We start from the raw sequence: 21,379 nt of genomic DNA on the forward strand, positions 1-21,379 counted from the left end.
TAGGGTTAGGGTTAGGGTTAGAGCACAATTAGCATTAGGGTTAAGGCAATTAGGGTTAGGGTTAGGGTTAAGTTTAGGGTTAGGTTTAGGGTTAGTTTCAGGGTTAGGGTTAGAGTGCTAGGGTTAGGATTAAGTTTAGGGTTAGAAATTAGGTTAGGGTTAGGGTTAGGATTAAAAATTAGGTTTAGAAATCTGAAATTATTAGGGTTAGGTTTAAGGTTAGGATTTGGGTTTGGGTTAAGGTTAGAGCGCAATTAGGTTTAGGGTTAGGGTTAGAAAGGTTTAGGGTTAGAGTTAGGTTTAGGAAAGTTTTAGGGTTAGAAATGAGTTAGGGCTAGAAAGTGTTAGGTTAGGGTTAGAAAGGATTAGAACGGGTTAGAAAGGATAGGAATTAGGGTTAGATATGTTAGGGTTAGGGTTAGGATGAGAAGAGATTAGGGTTAGAGTTAAGGTTAGCATTAAGTTTATAAAGGAATCATTAGAAACGGTTACAAATGTTTAGAAAGGAAATGGTTAGAAAGCTTTAGAAAGAGTTGGAACGGAATTAAGGTTAGAAAGAATTAAAGTTAGAAAGGAATTAGGGTTAGAAAGGAAATGGATCATAGGGTTAGAAAGTGAATTAGGGTTAACATTAGGGTTAGGGTTATAGCGCAATTAGGGTTAGGGTTGGGGTTAGGGTTAGGGTTAGAAAGGTTTAGAAGGTATTAGGATTAGGGTTAGGATTAAGGTTTAGGATTTGAGTGCAGTTAGGGTTAGGGTTAGAAAGGAAATTAGGGTTCGGATTAGAGTGCAATTAGGGTTATGGTTAGCACTTCGTATAGCACAATTTTGCTGTTACTGTGTACAGTGTTCTCTTGGTTCTGCTTACTTCACTTATCATCAGATCATGCAGTTCTTTCCAGGATTTTCTGAAGTCCACCTGATCATCAATAGTATCAGTGTTCTGATATTCCCACATATTCTCCAACATTTAACATTTTCTTTTTCTGTCACATTAGCCAATCTGAGGTGGTACCTCAGACTTGTTTTAATTTGCATTTAATTTGCAATCAATAAGGATTTTGAGCCTTTTTCATATGGTTATAGATAGCTTTAATTTTTTCATCTGAAAACTGCCTGTTTATATTTTGGACCATTTATCAATTATTTTTTATTATACATTTCTTAAACTTTCTTCATCATTCTTGGTTTTTTGGTCTGCTTTTTTTCAAGGTGGTTAACATGGAAGTATGTTTTCCATGACTGCACGTGTATAAATCTGTAGCAAATTGCTTGCCTTCTCAATGAGAGGGGAAAAGAGGGAAGGAGGGAAAGAATCTGGAACTTATAACTTTAAAATGCAAATGTTAAAAATGTTTTTACATGTAATTGAGAAAAAACATTTCAAAAACTGACTCTATAAAAATGAAACACAACATATTTTTAAGTTTAATCTGCATTTTTATTATTTTCTCAATCACTTTCTTAAGCCTCGAAATGCAATACAATGGTAAATCAAACCCTGATTCATAGCATTTACTGATTTAAGAAGTGTAAATGCTCAAACTAAAAGTTTAACAGTTGGCTCTCAGAAGCTGGTTTGAGCTGGCTCCAGCACATCCCTACTTTCAGCCCCACCACTCAGGTGAAACTTCTCTCCAAGTTTCCTAATGATCATTTAACTGCTAAATCTAATAACCTTTTCTCAGTTCTTATCAGACTTCTTGATAGACTTTGATGCTATTGGCCACTGCCTCCATCTGGTGGCAATCCCCTGTCCTTCCTTGGTGTTAATGATACTGCTCTCTCCTGGTCCTCTTCCTATCCTTCTTTGTCTCCTTTTTTGGATCTTCATCCAAATCCCTCAAGGTTCTGAGTCCTCTTCTGTTCTCTCTCTAAACATCTTTAAGTAATTGTATCAACTTCCATAGGTTCAATTATCATCTTTATACAGATCTATATATCCACCTTCCCTCTTTCTTCTGAGTTCTAATCCTGTCTCACCAACAACCAATTAGACATCTCCAGCTGGGTGTCCTGTAGAAATCTCAAACTCAATATATGCAAATAGAACTCATTGTCTTTCTTACCCCAGACTTAGCACTCTTCAGAACTTTCCCATTGCTGTCAAGGTCACCACCACCCAACCAGTCACCCAAGTCATCAAAGTCATCTTCAACTGTTTATTCTCCCTCAGCCCACCCCCCCCATCCCATGAGATGTGAAGTCTTGTCAATTCTGCCACAATAACATTTCTCACATCAGTGTCTTTAGCTCCTCTCCCACAGAGAGCCACCTACCTACTTACCTCATCAGGCCCTCATCACTTTTGGTCTGAATTACTGTAACAACTTCCCAATTGGTCTCCCTCTTTTCAGCTTCTCCCCTCTCCAATCCATCGTCCATATAGCTGCCAAAATAATCTTCCTAAAGCCCAAGTCTGACCATGTCACTCCCTTGCTCAAGCAACTTCACATTGGTTCTCCCTTAGGATACCATATGAAGCCTTCACTTTGACATTTAAAGCTCTCCAGCCTACCTTTTCAGGCTTTCTGCAGTTCCTTCTGAGTTGTGGAGCTAGCTGAAGGCAGGCATAAGAATGTGTTGGCCGCTCAAGATGCCATCTTGTAGTTTTAGCTTCAGGTTTTCTACAGATTCTAGAGTTGGAAGGGACCTAAGAAACTATCTGGTCCAAGATTCTCATTTCACAGAGGAAAAAGTTGAGGCTTATCAAAGGTAAGTGACGTGCCCAATATCAGACGGTAAATTCTAGAGTTGAGATCTGAAGCCAAATTGTTCGACTCTTGCTGCCTCTCAAAGGCCCCTAAATCTCATCCTCCCTTAAATCAGGCCTCAGAGAAGCTGAAGAGCAGTGAGTTCCTGCCCTCTGTGCACCAATGTTCAAAGGCTTAACCCACTCCTGAATTGTCCCCCCCACTCCCCCACCAAACCAGGCCCTAACCATTAGACACACAACAAGCTGGGGCATCTGGAAGAATGGGTAGTTCTTGACTCCTTTGTTGCTGTTGATGGCGGCAATTGAGCATCAGCGTGGATGTCAAAAAACTCTTTTTCAAGGGACCATCCTAGAGTTGCCAGGAAGCTGGGAGCAGGAGAGGGGGTATGGGGAGGAGGAAGGGAATCCAGGAGTGAGATGTCAGGGTAGAACTCACATCCCTCACCCTCAAGCTGGGCTTCTATACAATGAGGGTACACATGGGACTTAGAGGTCTTGTTTAAAGACAGGCTGTTTTTCCCCAGTAGAACATAAGCTCCTTGGGGCAGGGGCTGTTTCACTGTCTCGGTCCCTCGTGTGCCTAGCATAGTGCCTGGCTAGGAGGGACCTTGGAGATCATCTTATTAATGCTATAGATGGGCTTCAAATGGGGATTACACTCAATGATCTCTGAGATCCTGTGATGTTAGCCTTCTTAGCCCTCTCTGTGCACTCACCCTGCCAATACAGTCTAGAAATCTAGCTCTTATTCCTCCCTCCTAATACCCCACCAAATTGGAATCAAGGGGTTTCTCCTTGGGGTCTCAGTGGGCTTTGTGAGAGTCCTTTCCCATAGTAGAGAGTAGGAGAAGGAGGCCCTGATGCCCTGAGGATGGTACTGGTCTGCTTGGAAGAGAGCGACCTAGCCTGCCCTTTCTCTAGCTGTCTTGACCTCAGGACACTGAAGTCTCTTGTATTCTCTCCCATTTCCCAACCATTCAACAGGATTGTGGCTACTTTTTGGCATTCCTATTTTGCTCTGGTAGTCTGGAGCGCTCTTGGACACCTACTTACCCCCTCCCCATCCCCAGAATGCTCCCCTTGCCCTAAACCTCAGCTCAGGCACAAAGTCTGGCGGGGTTGGAGATGACAGCTAATAGAATTCAACAATGAAGTCTCCCTTCTCTGCCCCTCTCTGTTCCGTCCTGCCATGCCCTGCCCTACTCCCCAATTCTGATCAAAAGTGTTGCTGAATTAACTTGACTCCAGATGGCTGAATGCCCAGATGGCTAGAGAAAGGAAACTGGTAGCACCCAAACAGATCAGCTCTGAGTCCCTTTCAGGCATTCTCATGATTCCTCTGCTGTCTGAGCCAGGGTGAGGACACCCATTAGTCAGATGCAAAGACCGAGGCAGTGAGCAGGGCAAAGGAATTGGAACACAGGCTTCATGTGCCATGGCACCTGGATGGGGAAAGGGGGAGCCCCTGAGATTTCAATCATCATACCCAGTGGCTGCACTGGAAGTAACACACAATCTGGGAGGCGATGCCATCGGCCAGGGTCAGGATGTTGTCTCTTATGAGGGATGCCACACGCCCATAGCAGAGCAACACAGTGCTGCTGGCACACTTCTAGTGAATGTCTTTCAGGTACTGCAGTGGGATCCAGAAAGGCCCACCCTCAGGGCATTCCCTCCTTCCCATCTTCCTCCCCAGCTCCCATGGTTCAGGACCAAGCTAAGGTGGCATGTATATGAGATGGCAAAAGAGATGCTGTCCTCTATCTCTGCCTTCCCTTCTTGGCCCTGGCCCTCCAGGGGCAGCAAGGGAAAGGAGACAGGCCATGTGCTTGATCCCCACAGGAAGCTCAGCTCAGAGAGGATGGGGCAATATTCAGGGAGCACTGCTCAGCTAAGTCTCCAGTGAGCCCATTAGGGTGACAAGATACTTGTGCCATCTAGGCTTCCTACACAGAAGGAAGGGCCTTTGCTTTTCCACTGCCTTAAGGCAGAACTACCTCAAACCCAGCCAAGATCCATATGTTTATCTGTACCAGCCTTGAAAATAAGGTACAAAATCAACCTACCCACCTTCACCCAGGAATGAACTAAACTGACATCGGAGCCCACCCCTGCTCTTAGCTAGCTGTGTGACTTTGGGCAAATAGCTTCCCCTCTCTGGCCTCTTCCTTGTTTGTAACATGAGGGGTTGGGGCGACACAATGTCTGAGCTCCCTTGGAACCATTGCTATGCTCTTGGACATGAGCCAAGTGGGAATTTGGAAGGCCCTTCTGGTATCACTGTAAAGAAGGCTTAGTAACCTTGACTATCCTTCCAGAGGAACTACTGACCACTTGCCATGGGAGGCAAAGGTGATATGTGGAAGGGATAGGGAGTTCTCATTGTGCCAACCTGGGGCTCGCTGCCGTCCCAGCTTCCTCTGTTCCCTCACTGGCTTGAGGGGCCCTGAGAGCATCACTAAGTACCATGCTTACCCACCTGGTCAGTCTTAGAGATGGGAGTCTTCCCCGGGATAATGGTTTGGCCAAATTCCTCCTACACAGCACATGTGATGGCAAGGTGTCGAGTGGCTGCGAGCCCAATGCTGATGGCCATGCCCTGTGGGAATGCCAATGAGAAGGATAGCTCCTCTACTCATTGTGTCTTCAGTCTGACAAAGAGCTTCCTTCCCCACAGAAGCAGGTCATACAGACATTATTACCCCATTTACGGACAAGGAAACTAGGGGCAACATAGTGTAGTGGATAGTAAGCCTCAGAATTAGAGTCCTGGATTCAAGTCCTTCTTATACATGTGATCTCTGTGACCATGGGCTAGTCCTTTCTCCAATCTGGGCCTCAGTTTCCTCCTCTGTAAAATGAAGAGGTTAGACTGAGTAGCCTTTGAGGTATCTCCCAGCACTAGAACTAGGAGTCTATGGGTGATCTCTCACAGGTTTCTTCTCCTCTCAGTGCCTCAGTTTCCCCTTCTATAAAATAAAAGGGTTGGATTAAGTGACCTCTGAGGTACTGTCTAGTACTAGGACTAGGAGACTGTGAAACAGGCTTAGAGAAGTTATTATTAATTAAAATTAAAATTTCTCTAAATCCTCACAAAGTCCTACTCCAATGGCTCACCATGTTATGGATATCATAGGGATCCTCAATCAAAAGCAGGAAGAGATCTTAGGAGGAATCTAGTCCAAACCCCTCATTTTATAGGAGAGGAAACTGAGGCTCAGGCAGTGAGGTGACTTGTCCAAGGTCACACAAGTGGTGTCAGAGTCAGGATTTGAACCCAGGTCTTCCCAAGTCCATGCCCAGTGCTCCATCCACACCAAGATGGCCCCAGATTCTTGGAGATCATGCTGGCCCAGCCCACTCTGGTTCCATACTGCCCAGAGGACCAAAGGCAAACTCCTGTATTTGGTGTTTAAATCCCTTCCCATCCTGCGCTGGACTACCTCTCCAGGCTGATTATACTCACGCACTCACTCTGTTCCAACCAAACTGGCTTGCCTACTGTTGCCCACAGAGGACATTTTATTGGTGATCTCAGTGCCTCTGGGCAGACCAGGAATGCTCAGTCTCCAATGCCTAGCTCCTTCATGGCTCAGCCAAAGTGCCACTTTCTACCTATGCACAGGAGGGGAAGGTAACATTTATTAAGTGCCTACTACGTGCCAGGCACCGTGCTAAGCATTTTACAATTATCTCATTTGAGACTCACAACAATCCTGGAAGGTAGGTGCTACTACTATCCCCATTCTACAGATGAAGAAACTCAGGCAAACAGAGGGTCAGTAACTTGCCCAGGGTCACACAGTTGGCAAATGGCTGAGGTCACATTTGAACTCAGGTCTTCCTGACTCCCTGTCCAGTGCTCTATCCACTGCACCACCTAGCTGCCTCAATTGAATGAAAGGTCCTTGAAGTCAGGGATTGTTTCATTTATGTACTAGTGCCTCCAGAGAGACAGGTGATATTGAGTCAGTCTTGGAATCAGGAAGACATGGGATCAAGTCCAGCTTCTGACATGTACTGGATGTACGACCCTGGGCAAGTCACTTAACTGTTCAGTGCCCCAGATGGCTCTCTAAGTTGCAGAGTAAATCCTGATCTACATTGGTAGAAGGAGTTTTCACACTGGGAGATCCCTACACTAATGAAACTACAGGTCTCATCCACGCCCCTGCCAAAAAAAAAAATCCATAGTCTCTGGCACATAGTAGGTGCTTAGTAAATGCTTATTGATTGAAAGATTTCCTGATTCCCCTGCTTGTTAAATGTCCCGCCCCTTCCATATAACTTTCTAGTTACAGAAGTAACTATGCATATACTATTTTTCCATAGTAGAATATAAGCTCCCTGAGGGCAGTAACTGGTTTTTTTTAGTCTCCTCCATAGCTAGCCCATGGCCCAGCTTGTGAATGGAGTGGAATGGATTCCAAGTTCTACCTACATGGACAAGCTTTGAGTATGAGCTGAGTGGCAGTTGTCTGAGGACCTGCCTAGCTGAGTTCAGAGACACCTGCCACCATTTTGCGGCCATAGCAATTCTCACTGAGCCACAGAGGATACACAATCTGGGTAGGCAGAGGGAGATCGAGCAGAACACAGATCCTTGAACAAGTAGCAATAGCTCACATTTTGAGGGGACTCGGGTTTATAAAGTGTCTTCCTCCCAATTGCCTTGGAAGTAGGGAAGTGGAAGGCTATGGAGGATTTATTTCCCCTTGTTAACTCCAGCCAGCTTACTGTGTGTGCCCTGAGGCTCAGACCCAAGGCTGGCCTGAGGCTAGATTGTAAACATGGCTAAATCCTGCTTGCTAGTTCTTGTCACAGCATGTTCTGAGTACAGAACTCAAGGGTTGTTAAGCAGTGACCAAGAGACATTTCATTTTCATCTAGATTTTATCCAGAAGGTGTGCTGGTAAATATGTAACAACTGGCTCTCCCCCCCAAAATGTACTCGATAGACTTTTAAGTTTAATCTGTATTGTTAACATGTTTTCCTATCACTTTCTTAAGTCTAGGCTGACAATTAACAAAAAAAGAAAGAAAGAAAGAAAGAAAGAAAGAAAGAAAGAAAGAAAGAAAGAAAGGAAGGAAGGAAGGAAGGAAGGAAGGAAGGAGAAGGAAGGAAGGAAGGAAGGAAGGAAGAAAGAAAGAAAGAAAGAAAGAAAGAAAGAAAGAAAGAAAGAAAGAAAGAAAGAAAGAAAGAAAGAAAGAAAGAAATTGTTAGAAATAGACTTGACACCAAAAATTTAGTATCAAGAAAATTTATTATAAAGAAAGTCCAGGGGATTTAGATGTTTCTGGCCAGAAGTGGGCTCCACCCCTCTTCAGGAGGGGTGGGCCCTGAGTGCAAGGGAAGTGTGCTTTTATGAAGTTGAATTCGGTGTGAAACCTCCCAGGCTGGGATTGGTCCAACCCTTCCCAGGTTACACCTTTCCTTACATGTTTCCCCTTGATATGCTCAAGTATGTTCCCCCTCCCTTGGTCATATGTCCCATGACTCGTTAATGAGGCTCTAATTTTATGCGGGGTGTGTCAGATAATAGTAATGAAGTTCATTAAGCAGGTGCACTAACATTCTCAGGTTGACCCTAACTGGTCTGAGCTGGCTCGACCCTTGATTTTGGGGTCTTCTTGGAACAATCCACTTATTTCCTATTGGTCAAGCCCAGCCCACCTACAGTGTACCGCCTCCTGGGACCTTTGTTCTTTAAATCTCTGCATTATTCTACCTGTGGAAACTTAAGCCCTTCTAATTTTAACATAAATCAAGGCCCGATTTGTAGCATTTGCTGATGTCTGAGGTATAAATATTCACACTGAACATTTAACAAGCAGCTCTTGGGAACTGGTGCTAGCTGGCTCCAGCACACCTCTGCTTCCATACCTACCACTGAAACTTACCAGCAACCTTCTATGCACCAAATTCAATTTTTCCCCATCTTCCTTGACTTCTCTGTAGCATGTGGCAATGTAGTACTGGTGGCCTTCTACATACTTTCTGCTTAATCACTAAATCCAATAGGTTTTCTCCCTTCTAGGTCCAATATTTCATACCTCGTATGTTGTTTCTTACCCTTTCTAGGGTACATCTGATGGGGGCGGGGCCCAAGACAAGATCTTCACCCTTTGCCCCAAAGGGAATCTGACTCACAGGTCCCAGACCCTCATCTCCCTTGAAAGTCCTAGCTTACCTTTAAATCTTATTCAGATGCACCCTCAACCCTTGCCCTGAATAGAATCTGGCTCCTGTTTGTCTACAGGACCCAGAAAACCCTTAAACCTTCAAATTTCCTAACTGACTCCCCTCATCTCCCTTTGAAAGCCTTAGGCTCCCTCTTGTCTATAGGCCCCAGAAAGGCCTTCCTTTATCTCCTTTTGAAAGTCCTAGCCCCACCTTGATTTTGTGCAGATGCCTTTCAAACTTCTGCCTTCCTGTTCCCTCCATTATCTATTCCCATTGTCTATTCAATCTCTCTGACCTCTCCAATTAGAATTCTTACCTAGACCCATTTCCCAAAACCCCCTTCTCTGGCCACCCAAAGTTACTTCAGTATTTAAGATCCACCTTGGCCCTCATTCAGAGGCTGAGAATCTCATGCTCAAAAGGCTGAGAACTTCTCATGCCCGCTCGTCTTTACGGGTGTCACCTGGTCAATGTGATTTATCACTAATAAACTTTTCCTCTGGCTGAAGAAGATTTGAGTTGAATTCATTCAGCAGGGCCCGGTACCGTGATCTTGGGGTCCCAGCACCCCAAAAGTCCTAGACCTCTTCACATCCAAGCACAAAGTTAGTTAATGGTGAAAGACATACTGGTGAAGAGAAGAGAACACTAGACTAAGAATCAGGAAGACCTGGGTTCAAATCCTACTTCTGTCACTTACTAATTGTGTGGCCATAAACTCTCAGACTCAATTATTTCATCTGTCTATAAGCCAGGTTTCCAGTCAAGCCTGAAGAATTTTACACAAGACTTCCCTAACTGGTAGAGAGAATAATGACTCAACGGTGTGTCTACATCAGTTCATGCAAAAGTTTTGAAGAGTAGAGACATTCTTTATTTCTTCTGTGAGAGAGGAAATGCATGGCTCCAAACTCTCTTTGGGACTGATTCCAGACACTTGAAGAGAGAAATGGGCAGAATTTGAAATCTGCAGACACAGAAAAAGCCAGTGCCCCCACATGCCCCAGCTTGCTTCCCTAGAGACTGCAGGAAATGCCTCTTTGGGTGAGATTAGGACCTCTCTCTTGGTTGAGTGACATTTCATCTAGTTCTCACCTAAAGAGCTCATTCACTTTCATGTATTTTCTGATATTCTAATCTGTAGAACTTCTCTGATTTCTGTTTAATATCTACTTGGATAAACAGTTTTATTTCCTATTTGCTATTTGTGATAGTCTTTTGCGTAATTAGCATTTGATGGGAAGGAGTTAAATCTAGGGTTATACATGATGCAATAAAAATTATATGTAATAAAGGGCCATGGAAAGATAGACTAAAAAATAATTAGAAACTACATAATCTAATCCTAAAAAATGATTGGGTCAAACAACAAATCATAGAAACAATCAATAATTTCATTCAAGAGAATGACAATAATGAGACAACATACCAAAACCTACGGGATGCAGCGAAAGCAGTTCTTAGGGGACCTTTTGTATCTCTAAATGCTTACATAAATAAAATAGAAAAAGAGGAGATTAATGAATTGGGCATACAACTAAAAAAACTAGAAAAAGAACAAATTAAAAATCCTCAACTAAACACCAAATTAGAAATATTGAAAACCAAAGGAAAAATTAATAAAATTGAAATTAAGAAAACTATTGAACTAATAAATAAAACTAAGAGCTGGTTTTATGAAAAAAATAAAATAGATAAGCCTTTGCTTAATTTAATTTTAAAAAAAGGAAGAAGAAAACCAAATTACTAATATCAAGAATGAAAAGGTGAAGCTACCACCAAGGAAGAGGAAATTAAAACAATAATTAGGAATTATTTTGCCCAACTATATGCCAACAAATTTGACAATCTTAGTGAAATGGATACATATTTACAAAAATATAAATTGCCCAGATTAACGAGGAAGTAAAATACTTAAATAACCCCATCTCAGAAAAAGAAATTGAACAAGCCATTGATGAACTCCCTAGGAAAAAATCTCCAGGGCCAGATGGATTTACATGAATTCTATCAAACATTTAAAGAACAATTAATTCCAATACTATAGACTATTTGGGAAAATAGGTGAAGAAGGAGTCTTACCAAATTCTTTTTATGATACAAATATGGTGTTGATACCTAAACCAGGAAGAGTCAAAATAGAGAAAGAAAATTATAGACCAATTTCTCTAATGAATATAGATGCAAAAATTTTAAACAAAATACTAGCAAGTAGATTGCAGCAACTTATCACAAGAATAATACACTATGACCAGGTAGGATTTATACCAGGAATGCAGGGTTGGTTCAATATTAGGAAAACTATCAGCATCATTGAGCATATCAACACAAAACCAACAGAAACCACATGATCATCTCAATAGATGCAGAAAAAGCTTTTGATAAAATACAACACCCATTCCTATTAAAAACACTAGAAAGCATAGGTATAAATGGAGTCTTCCTTAAAATAATAAATAGCATCTATCTAAAACCTTCAGCAAGCATTATATGTAATGGGGACAGGCTAGAAGCATTTCCAATAAGATCGGGGTGAAACAAGGATGTCCATTATCACCACTGTTATTCAATATTGTACTGGAAACCTTAGCTTTAGCAATAAGAGAAGAAAAAGAAATTGAAGGCATTAGAATAGGCAAAGAAGAAACAAAGCTATCACTCTTTGCAGATGACATGATGATATACTTAGAGAATCCTAGAGAATCAAGTAAAAAACTACTTGAAATAATAAACAACTTTAGCAAAGTTGCAGGCTATAAAATAAACCCACATAAATCATCAGCATTTCTATATATTACCAACAAAGCCCAACAGCAAGAGATAGAAAGAGAAATCCCATTTAAACTTACTGTAGACATTATAAAATATTTAGGAGTCTACCTCCAAAACAAACCCAGGAACTCTATGAACACAATTACAAAACACTTTTCACACAAATAAAATCAGATCTAAATAATTGGAAAAACATCAGTTGCTCATGGGTAGGCCGAGCTAATATAATAAAAATGACAATCCTACCTAAGCTAATTTACTTATTCAGTGCCATACCAATCAAACTACCAAAAATTATTTTATAGAGTTAGAAAAAATAATAACAAGATTCATTTGGAAAAAAAAGGTCCAGAATATCAAAGGAACTAATGAAAAGAAATGCAGGGGAAGGTGGCCTAGCAATTCCAGATCTTAAATTGTATTATAAAGCAGCAATCATCAAAACTGCTTGGTACTGGCTAAGAAATAGGGAGGTGGATCAGTGGAATAGGTTAAATATGCAAGACACAGTAGTCAATGACTATAGTAATCTATTATTTGATAAACCCAAAGACCCCAGCTTCTGGGATAAGAACCCACTCTTTGAAAAAAACTGCTGGGAAAACTGGAAAAGAGTATGGCAGAAACTAGGCATAGACCCAAATCTCACACCATATACCAAAATAAAGTCAAAATGGGTTCATGACTTAGATATAAAGGCTGATACCATAAGTAAACTGGGAGAACAAGGAATAGTTTACCTATCAGATCTATGGAGAACAGAAGAATTCATGACCAAACAGGAGATAGAGAACATTATGAAAAGCAAAATGGATAATTTTGATTACATTAAATTGAAAAGTTTTTGCACAAACAAAGCCAATGCAACTAAGATTAGAAGGAAGGTAGAAAATTGGGAAAGAATTTTTACAACCAGTCTCTCTGATAAAGGCCTCATTTCTAAAATATATAGAGAATTAAGACAAATTTATAAGAACACAAGCCATTCCCCAATTGATAAATGGTCAAAGGATATGAACAGACAGTTCTCAGATGAAGAAATTAAAGCCATCTATAGTCATATGAAAAAATGCTCTAAATCATTATTGATTAGAGAAATGCAAATCAAAACAACTCTGAGGTACCACATCACACCTATCAGATTGGCCAACATGACAAAACAGGAAAATGATAAATGTTGGAGAAGATGTGGGAAAATTGGAACACTAATACATTGTTGGTGGAGTTGTGAAATGATCCAACCATTTTGGAGAACAATTTGGAACTATGCCCAAAGGGCTACAAAAATGTGCATACCCTTTGATCCAGCAATAGCACTTCTAGGGCTATATCCCAAAGAGATCAAACAAATGGGAAAAGGACCCACATGTACAAAAATATTCATAGCAGCTCTTTTTGTGGTGGCAAAGAATTGGAAATTGAGAGGATGCCCATCAATTGGGGAATGGCTGAGCAAGTTGTGGTATATGAATGTAATGGAATACTCTTGTGCTATAAGAAATGATGAACAGGCTGACTTCAGAAAAACCTGGTAAGACTTATATGGTCTGATGCTGAGTGAAGTGAGCAGAACCAGGAGGACTTTGCACACAATAACAGCCACGTTATGTAATGACTAAGAATGTTAAACTGAACCCTTCTCAGCATTACAAGGATCTAAGACATCTCCAGAGGCCTCAAGGATGGAAAATGCTGTCCACATCCAAAGAAAGAACTATGGAAGTCGAATCGCTATCACTTATTTTTACCTTCTGTTGAGTTTTGTTTCATCTTTCTGATGGTTCTTCCTATTGGTTTTAATTTTTACTTACAACTTCACTAATGTGAAAATATGTTTAATGGGTATGTAAATGTAAAGCTTATGTGAGATCATGCGCCGTCTTGGGGAGGGTGGGGGGGAGGAAAAGGGAGAAAAATTTTCAACTCAAAAGCATACGGAAAAAAAAACCAAAAAAAAAAATCTAGGGGTATAAGCTCAGGTATTAAAGCTCCCCCTTTAATAAATAGCGGCCAGAGAAGTCACTTGAACTTAAAAAATGTGTCCCTAGGCCAGCAACATTCGAGGGAGCAGATAAGATATAATTCTAGTCAAGTACCCCTTCTTCCCAGAGGATGAACAGAGTGGTCAGCTTTATGGTCCCTTCTCCTGCTTCCCTCTGAAGAGGGATCGGTCTCAATTGGACAGGTATGGGCAAGATTCCCGAAATTTCTGTTCATGACTACTCTCAATCCTCCTGTCTGTACATTTAGACATCTCATATGGATATACATTTTTGTTAATAAAAGGGCATTTAACAAAGACAGGAAACAAAAAGCAATAAAAAAAAATGAGTGAGCAGCTAGGTGGTCCAGTGGATAGAGCACCGGCCCTGAAGTCAGGAGGACCTGAGTTCAAATCTGGCCTCAGACCAAACACTTGACACTTACTAGCTGTGTGACCCTGGCCAATTCACTTAACCCCAATTGCCTTTAAAAAAAAAACCGAGAAAAAGAGAAAGGAACTGGCATTTCCAAAGGGAAAATTTCTCAGTATATAATAAAAGAAGGTTAGTCCCCCAGAGAAGCAAAAGAAGTGATTGTCTAAAAATAAAGGATAAAACATTGTATTTCCTAGCTTGAATAGTTAAAATATAGCTAGAAGTTTAAGCTAGATAACCCTCTGGTCAGGAAAAATGAAGAACAATGAAAAGAAAAAGGAAAGAAAACAGATCGAAGTGATTACTTCTAACAATAAAAAATCATAGATGTAGGGTGAAAAGGACCTTAGAAACCATTCAGTCCAATCCCCTCATCTTACAGCTGAGGAAACTGAGATCCCAGAGGTGAAGTGATATATTATGATATATAAAATAATATATTAGCAGCTATGTACTCTTCTCACACACCACGGTAAAAGATATAGGTCTTGAGTCTGTCTTCTCATTAACTCACAGGGGGTTCAACTACCCACAAACTAAAACTAAAATTCTATTGTGATATCATTATAAGATCATCTCTATTCTTTGGCCTGAGTGGTTAATGAAATGGGAAGCGAAGGAGCTCCACAGAAATTCATTCTAATACATGGGAGGCCATTTTTTAATCCCAGTTCAGGAAGTATGGCAGATGGGATGAGATCTCAAAGCATTTTCTTACCTCTCTCTGGAATGCACACTGGTGGGAGGTTTCTAGGAGAATACTCAGATGCCCTCAGGACAATCCCATAATACATGTACAGGCAAGCCTAAAAGCAGAGACATAACTCAGCCCAAAGAGACTTTCAGATTCACTGTACTGTCACAGGCTCATTCAAAAGACCTGTTAAATGCTCCTCCATCCAGGTCCATTCCACTGACCCCAGGTGATGGGGCAACAGCCCAGTTTGAGAGAGAACCACTTGAATACACAGCCCTTGCCAATAGTACATCTAGTTTTAAATCATACCTCTAACAGTTGTAGATGTCATTTCTTATCTCCAGGCCTCAGTTCCTCATAATAATTGTTTTACAGATGAGGAACCTGAGGCAAACAAGGTTAAGAGACTTGCCCAGGGTCACACAGCTAGTAAATATCTGAGTCTGCATTTGAAGTCAGGTCTTCCTGATCCCAGGCCTAGAGCTCTATCCACTGAGCCACTTACCTGCCACTCAATTTTACTAGTGTTTTCTAAAAATCAGCTTTTTGCATGATTTGTTTTCTTTAAAAAAAATGCCTTTCTCACTCCCCCCCATTCCCCATCATGTATGCGTGCTTGTAACAAAGAAACTCATTTAAGTAAAATTAATGTAAAAAAATGACTTCCTACAACACATGCAACATTCTGGTCCTATAATCAATCCCCTGCCCCTCTCCTGAGAAGGCCTGTAGGAGGGAGGTCATCATCTGTTCAACAGGACAGAGATTAGTCATCAAAATTAATTTGAGTTGCACAATGTATTATAGACTAACCACTTAATTTGAGTCTTGCTATGGTTTTCTTTCATATTAATATGTTCCCGTAAGCAACTATGGGTCCATTTGTGGGACTTAATGGAGCTTCTCAGAAGAACCAGATGAGCTAATTAGTGCTGAAAGGATTAGGCCCTTTTCTTTGTTGTGTTAAAAGGAAGCCTGCTAGGTTTAGCTGGTTATACCTAAGGGAGAACTTAGGGAGGGGCCCCAAGGCAGAAGTCACTAGGGAAGTGTCAATCTTCCAAACTGAGGCAGCAGCTGTCACCTCCAAACAACAGGGCATCCTCCCAACCACCCCCTCCACACCTCCTCCAGTTATGAGGCAATAATAGACACCTCCAAATCCATTTCCTTTTTCCTGTCTTTTTCCAAGGATAAGGGAGAAGGCACAACCAGGTGTGTCACTAGCATTGTGCTTCAGGCACAATGGTCATGGCAGAAAGAGAGAGTTCATGGGGGTTTTGTAAGCCACAGCTCCTAGGACTTGGTGTATCTTTACTCCAAGTTAGGGGTGTGCTAGTAAATGTTTAACAACCACTTTGTGTATGTGTGTGTGTGTGTGTGTGTGTGTGTGTGTGTATGCATGTGTGTGCAAGACATGCTTAGTTTAATCTGCACCATTAATATTCTTTATATCACAAGGGGCAGAGTCAAGATGGCAGAGTAAAAGCAGTGACTTGCTTGAGCAAACCCCTCGAAATACCTGTAAAAAAAATGGCTCTAAACAAATTCTAGAGCAGCAGAACTCACAAAAAGACAGAATGAAACACATTTCCAGCCCAAGACAACCTGGATGGTTGATGGGAAAGGTCTATTGCACTGGGCTGGGAGAGAAACACAGTTCAGCGTGGGCATGCAGGCAAAGACCAGGCCTCAGTGAACCTGGAGCAGGCCTCAGGGACTAAATCACAGGCAGCTGTGGTGGTTTCCAGACTTCTCAACCCACAAATGCCAAAGACAACTTAGAAGGTCAGTAGGAAAGGTGTGTCAGACCACGGTGTGAGAGGAGCTCGACCAGCCCCAGTCCTGGCCCAGCCCCTGGGTGGCGGCTGCTTCCAGAGCTGTTGGCCCACAGATGGAAGGGGAATCAAGTGGCTGATCAGAGGGGGATTGCAGGGATATCTCTGCTGGTGCTGAGACAGGATACTCTTGTTTTGCACGTGCCTGGATCTGGGTCACAGTTCTAGGTGGCGGTCCTGGGGCAAGGAGGAGTGCTGGCATGGTGTAGCTTGTGGTGGTGATGCAGAGAAAATCTTCCTCCCAGTTCCGATACAGAAAAGCTTGCTTGTGGTCACTCAGAGACCAGAGCACAAGCTAGGAAAGGAGTAAACACCTCGCCCTTGATCATAGCACCTTTGGAAGAACTGAAAATTTACAGGTCCCTAGAAGTATCTCTGAAAATAGCTGCACAAAACCCCCGAAGCTTGGGACAGTACATTCTCCACAGTGGAAGTAGAACCCTACCTTAACAAAGAGTTTAAAACTCAAGTAATTGGCTGGGAACACGAGCAAACAGTGCAAAAAAAAAAAGTCAGACCATAGAATCTTTCTTTGGTGACAAAGAAGATCAAAACATACAACCAGAGGAAGACAACAAAGTCAAAGCTCCTACATCCAAAGCCTCCAAGAAAAATATGAATCAGTCCCAGGCCATGAAAGAGCTCAAAAAGGATTCTGAGAAGCAAGGAAGAGAAATAGAGGAAAAACTGGGAAGAGAAATGAGAGTGATGCAAGAAAATCATGAAAAACAAGTCAACACCTTGCTAAAAGAGACCCAAAAGAATACTGAAGAAAATAACACCGTAAAAAATAGACTAACCCAAATGGCAAAAGAGGTCCAAAAAGCCAATGAGGAGAAAAATGCCTTCAAAAGCAGAATGGGCCAAATGGAAAAGGAAGTCCAAAAGCTCACTGAAGAAAACACTTCCTTAAAAACTAGAAAGGAGCAAATGGAAGCTAATGACTTTATGAGAAATCAAGACATTGTAAAACAAAACCAAAAGAATGAAAAAATTGAAGACAATGTGAAATATCTCATTGGAAAAACAATCGACCTGGAAAATAGATCCAGGAGACACAATTTAAAAATTATTGGACTATCTGAAAGCCATGATCAAAAAAAGAGCCTAGACATCACCTTTCAAGAAATTATCAAGGAAAACTGCCCTGATGTTCCAGAACCAGAGGGTAAAATAGAAATGGAAAGAATCCACCAATCACCTCCCGAAAGAGATCCCCAAAGAAAACTCCTAGGAATATTGTAGCCAAATTTCAGAGTTCCCAGGTCAAGGAGAAAATATTGCAAGCAGCCAGAAAGAAACAATTCAAGTATTGTGGAAACACAATCAGGATAACACAAGATTTAGCAGCTTCTATGTTAATTCTATATTCTGGAGGGCAAAGGAGATAGGATTACAGCCAAGAATCACCTACCCAGCAAAACTGAGTATAATCCTTCAGGGGGAAAATGGTCATTCAGTGAAATAGAGGACTTTCAAGCATTCTTGATGAAAAGACCAGAGCTGAATAGAAAATTTGACTTTCAAATACAAGACTCAAGAGAAGCATGAAGAGGTAAACAGGAAAGAGAAATCATAAGGGACTTATTAAGGTTGAACTGTTTACATTCCTGCATGGAAAGATGATATTTGTAACTCATGAGATCTTTGTCAGTATTAGGGTAGTTGGAGGGAAAAAAAATTATATGTTTTATATATATATATACATATATATATACATATATATATATATATGATAGATAGATAGATAGATAGATAGATAGATAGATAGATAGATAGATAGATAGAGGGCACAGAGTGAGTTGAAGATGAAGGGGTGATATGATATCTGGAGAATAAAATTAAGGGGTGAGACAGAATTATACTAGGAGAAGGAGAAAGGGAGAAGTAGAATGGGGTAAATTATCTCACATAAAACAGACAAGAAAAGGCTTTTAAGTGGAGGGGAAGTGGGGAAGGTGAGAGGGAATGAGTGAATCTTATTCTCATTGGATTTGGCTTCAGGAGGGAATAACATACACACTCAATTGGGTATGGAAATCTAATTACCCTACAGAAAAATAGGTGAGAAGGGGATAAGAGAGCAGGAGGATGATAGAGGGGAGGGCAGATTGGGGGAGGGGGTAATCAGAAGCAAACATTTCTGAGGAGGGACAGGGTCAAAAGAGAAAATAGAATAAATGGGGGGGCAGGATAGGATGAAGGGAAATATAGTTAGTTTTCCACAGCATGACTACTATGGAAGTGTTTTGCATGGCTACATAAATATAACCTGTATCTAGTTGCTTGCCTTCTCAATGAGGGTGGATGGGGAGGGAGGAAAGGAAAAAAATTTGGAACCCAAGGTTTTAAAAATAAATGTTAAAAATTGTTTTCACATGCAACTTGAAAATAAGATATATAGGCAATGGGGCATAGAAATCTATCCTGCCCTACAGGAAAATAGGGGAAGGGGATAAGAGAAGTGGGGGGGGGGAGATAGAAAGGAGGGCGGATTAGGGGAAGGGGTATTCAGAATGCATACTGTCTTGGTGTGGGGGGAGGGACAAGATGGGGAGGAAATTTGGAATTCAAAATCTTGTGGAAGTGAAGTTGAAAACTAAAAATAAATAAATATAATGACAAAAAAGAGTATATAAAGTCTAGAAAATGCTGTAGGTACTTTCTGGATGAATAGTATTACAGAATTACAAATTTATTATTTTATTATTCTGGGTTGATTTTGCTGCTAGAATGTCAGTATGCATTTCATCAGTTTTAAGGTTGATATATTTTCAATTTATTCTGAACTATTAAAAAATTTAAATAAGAATTTTAAGAAGTAATACAAGTATATATTATATATATATACACATATCTATACCCCCCCCACACACACATATTCCCTACATCACTTTCTTAAGTTTAGACTATCAACTACACAATAGATCAAGTCCTAACTGGTGGCCTTTGCCAATTTCGAAGTTGGAAGTAATCATACTGAAAACTGAACATTTGGTTCTTTTTTTTTCCCTTTAAGTCAAGCTGGTAAAGATAGACTGTTACACTTTTCAACAGGCAAGGATTCTTTTTTTTGTCCTTCCTTTTCTTTTTTTTTAAAATCAATTTATTTTGAATCAACAACAATCACTTCCATTTTTCTTTCCCTATGTTCGCACTTCCCTCCCCAAGATGGCGTGCAATCTCATATAGGCTATACATATACATTCCTATTAAACATATTTTCACATTAATCACGTTGTAAGTAAGAATTAGAACCAATAGGAGGAACCATCAGAAAGAGGAAACAACACAACAGAAGAAAAAAATAGCAAATAGTATGCTTTGATCTGCATTCAAACTCTATAGTTCTTTCTCTGGATGTGGATAGCATTTTCCATCATGAGGCCTTTGGAGATGTCTTAGATCCTTGTATTGCTGAGAAGGGTTAAGTCTATCAATATTAGTCATCGTACAATGTGGCTTTTACTAAGCACAACATTCTCCTGGTTCTGCTCACTTCACTCAGCATCAGACCACATAAGTCTTTCCAGGTTTTTCTGAAGTCTACCTGCTCATCATTTCTTATAGCACAATAGTATTCCATTACATTCATATATCACAACTTGTTCAGCCATTCACCAGTTGATGGGCATCCTCTCAATTGCCAATTCTTTGCCACCACATAGAGAGCTGCTATAAATATTTGTGTACATGTTGGTCCTTTTCCCATTTTTATGATCTCTTTGGAATACAGCCCTAGAAGTGCTATTGCTGGGTCAAAGCGTATGCACATTTTTGTAGCCCTTTGGGCATAGTTCCAAATTGCTCTCCAAAATGGTTGGATCATTTTGCAACTCTACCAACAATGTATTTGCGTTCCAATTTTCCCACATCTTCTCCAACATTTATCATTTTCCTATTTTGTTATGTTGGCCAATCTGATAGGTGTGATGTGGTACCTCAGAGTTGTTTTGATTTGCATTTCTCCAATCAATAGTGATTTAGAGCATTTTTTTTTCATATGACTATAGATGGTTGTGCTTTCTTCTTCTGAGAACTGCCTGTTCATATCCTTTGACCATTTATCAATTGGGGAATGACTTGTATGTTTATAAATTTGACTTAATCTCTATATATTTTAGAAATGAGGCCCTTATCAAAGACACTGGTTGTAAAAATTCTTTCCCAATTTTCTACTTTCATTTTAATCTTGGTTGCATCAGCTTTGTTTGTGAAAAAACTTTTCAATTTAATGGGACTCAGTTTGAACTAGTTCTAGCACATTCCTACCCCAAGCTCTCACCAGTGCAATGGGTTGGATTTCCTGGTCCATCTCTTTGTATCAGGGTAACTCAGGGATCAGGGCAGTTCAGGGAAGCTGAAGATGGCCAAGTAGGAAAAGGCAGAGTCCCACTCAAGTGCATCTAATCATTTCACTAACTCTAATGTCAGTGGCATAGAGGTGCCAATGAGTTAGGATGCTGGTTTCTAGTCTAGAAAGCTCTGTGCATGGAAGATTCCAAGTGTGAGGTAGGAGATTAAGAATAGAGACAAGGAAGAGGGTAGACAAGTAGAAGGAAGGGCTATAGCTTTGGCCTTGATGGACTGCCAGATGGAACAAGACTCTAAGGGTCCACTTCTAGACTGAAGATTCTATAAACACATTTGCAGATTTTGTTTCTTGATCCATTCTTTATTTTTCTTTTAATTCAGTGGCATTCCACAGTGATCCAAAGGCTTGGGCATTGACTCTGAAGAAGAGCTGTGTTCAAGTTC

General features: G+C 40.9%; 1 pseudogene; it reads right to left on the reverse strand.

Moving 5' to 3' along the window:
* The window catches only part of LOC110194754 (maestro heat-like repeat family member 5), a 162,798-nt pseudogene that overhangs the window by 67,708 nt on the left and 73,711 nt on the right, over positions 1-21,379 (reverse strand).

The sequence above is a fragment of the Phascolarctos cinereus genome, unplaced genomic scaffold (genome assembly GCF_003287225.1).
Source record: "Phascolarctos cinereus isolate Bilbo 61053 unplaced genomic scaffold, phaCin_HiC Scaffold_8;HRSCAF=390, whole genome shotgun sequence".
In the NCBI taxonomy this organism is placed as follows: Eukaryota; Metazoa; Chordata; class Mammalia; order Diprotodontia; family Phascolarctidae; genus Phascolarctos; species Phascolarctos cinereus.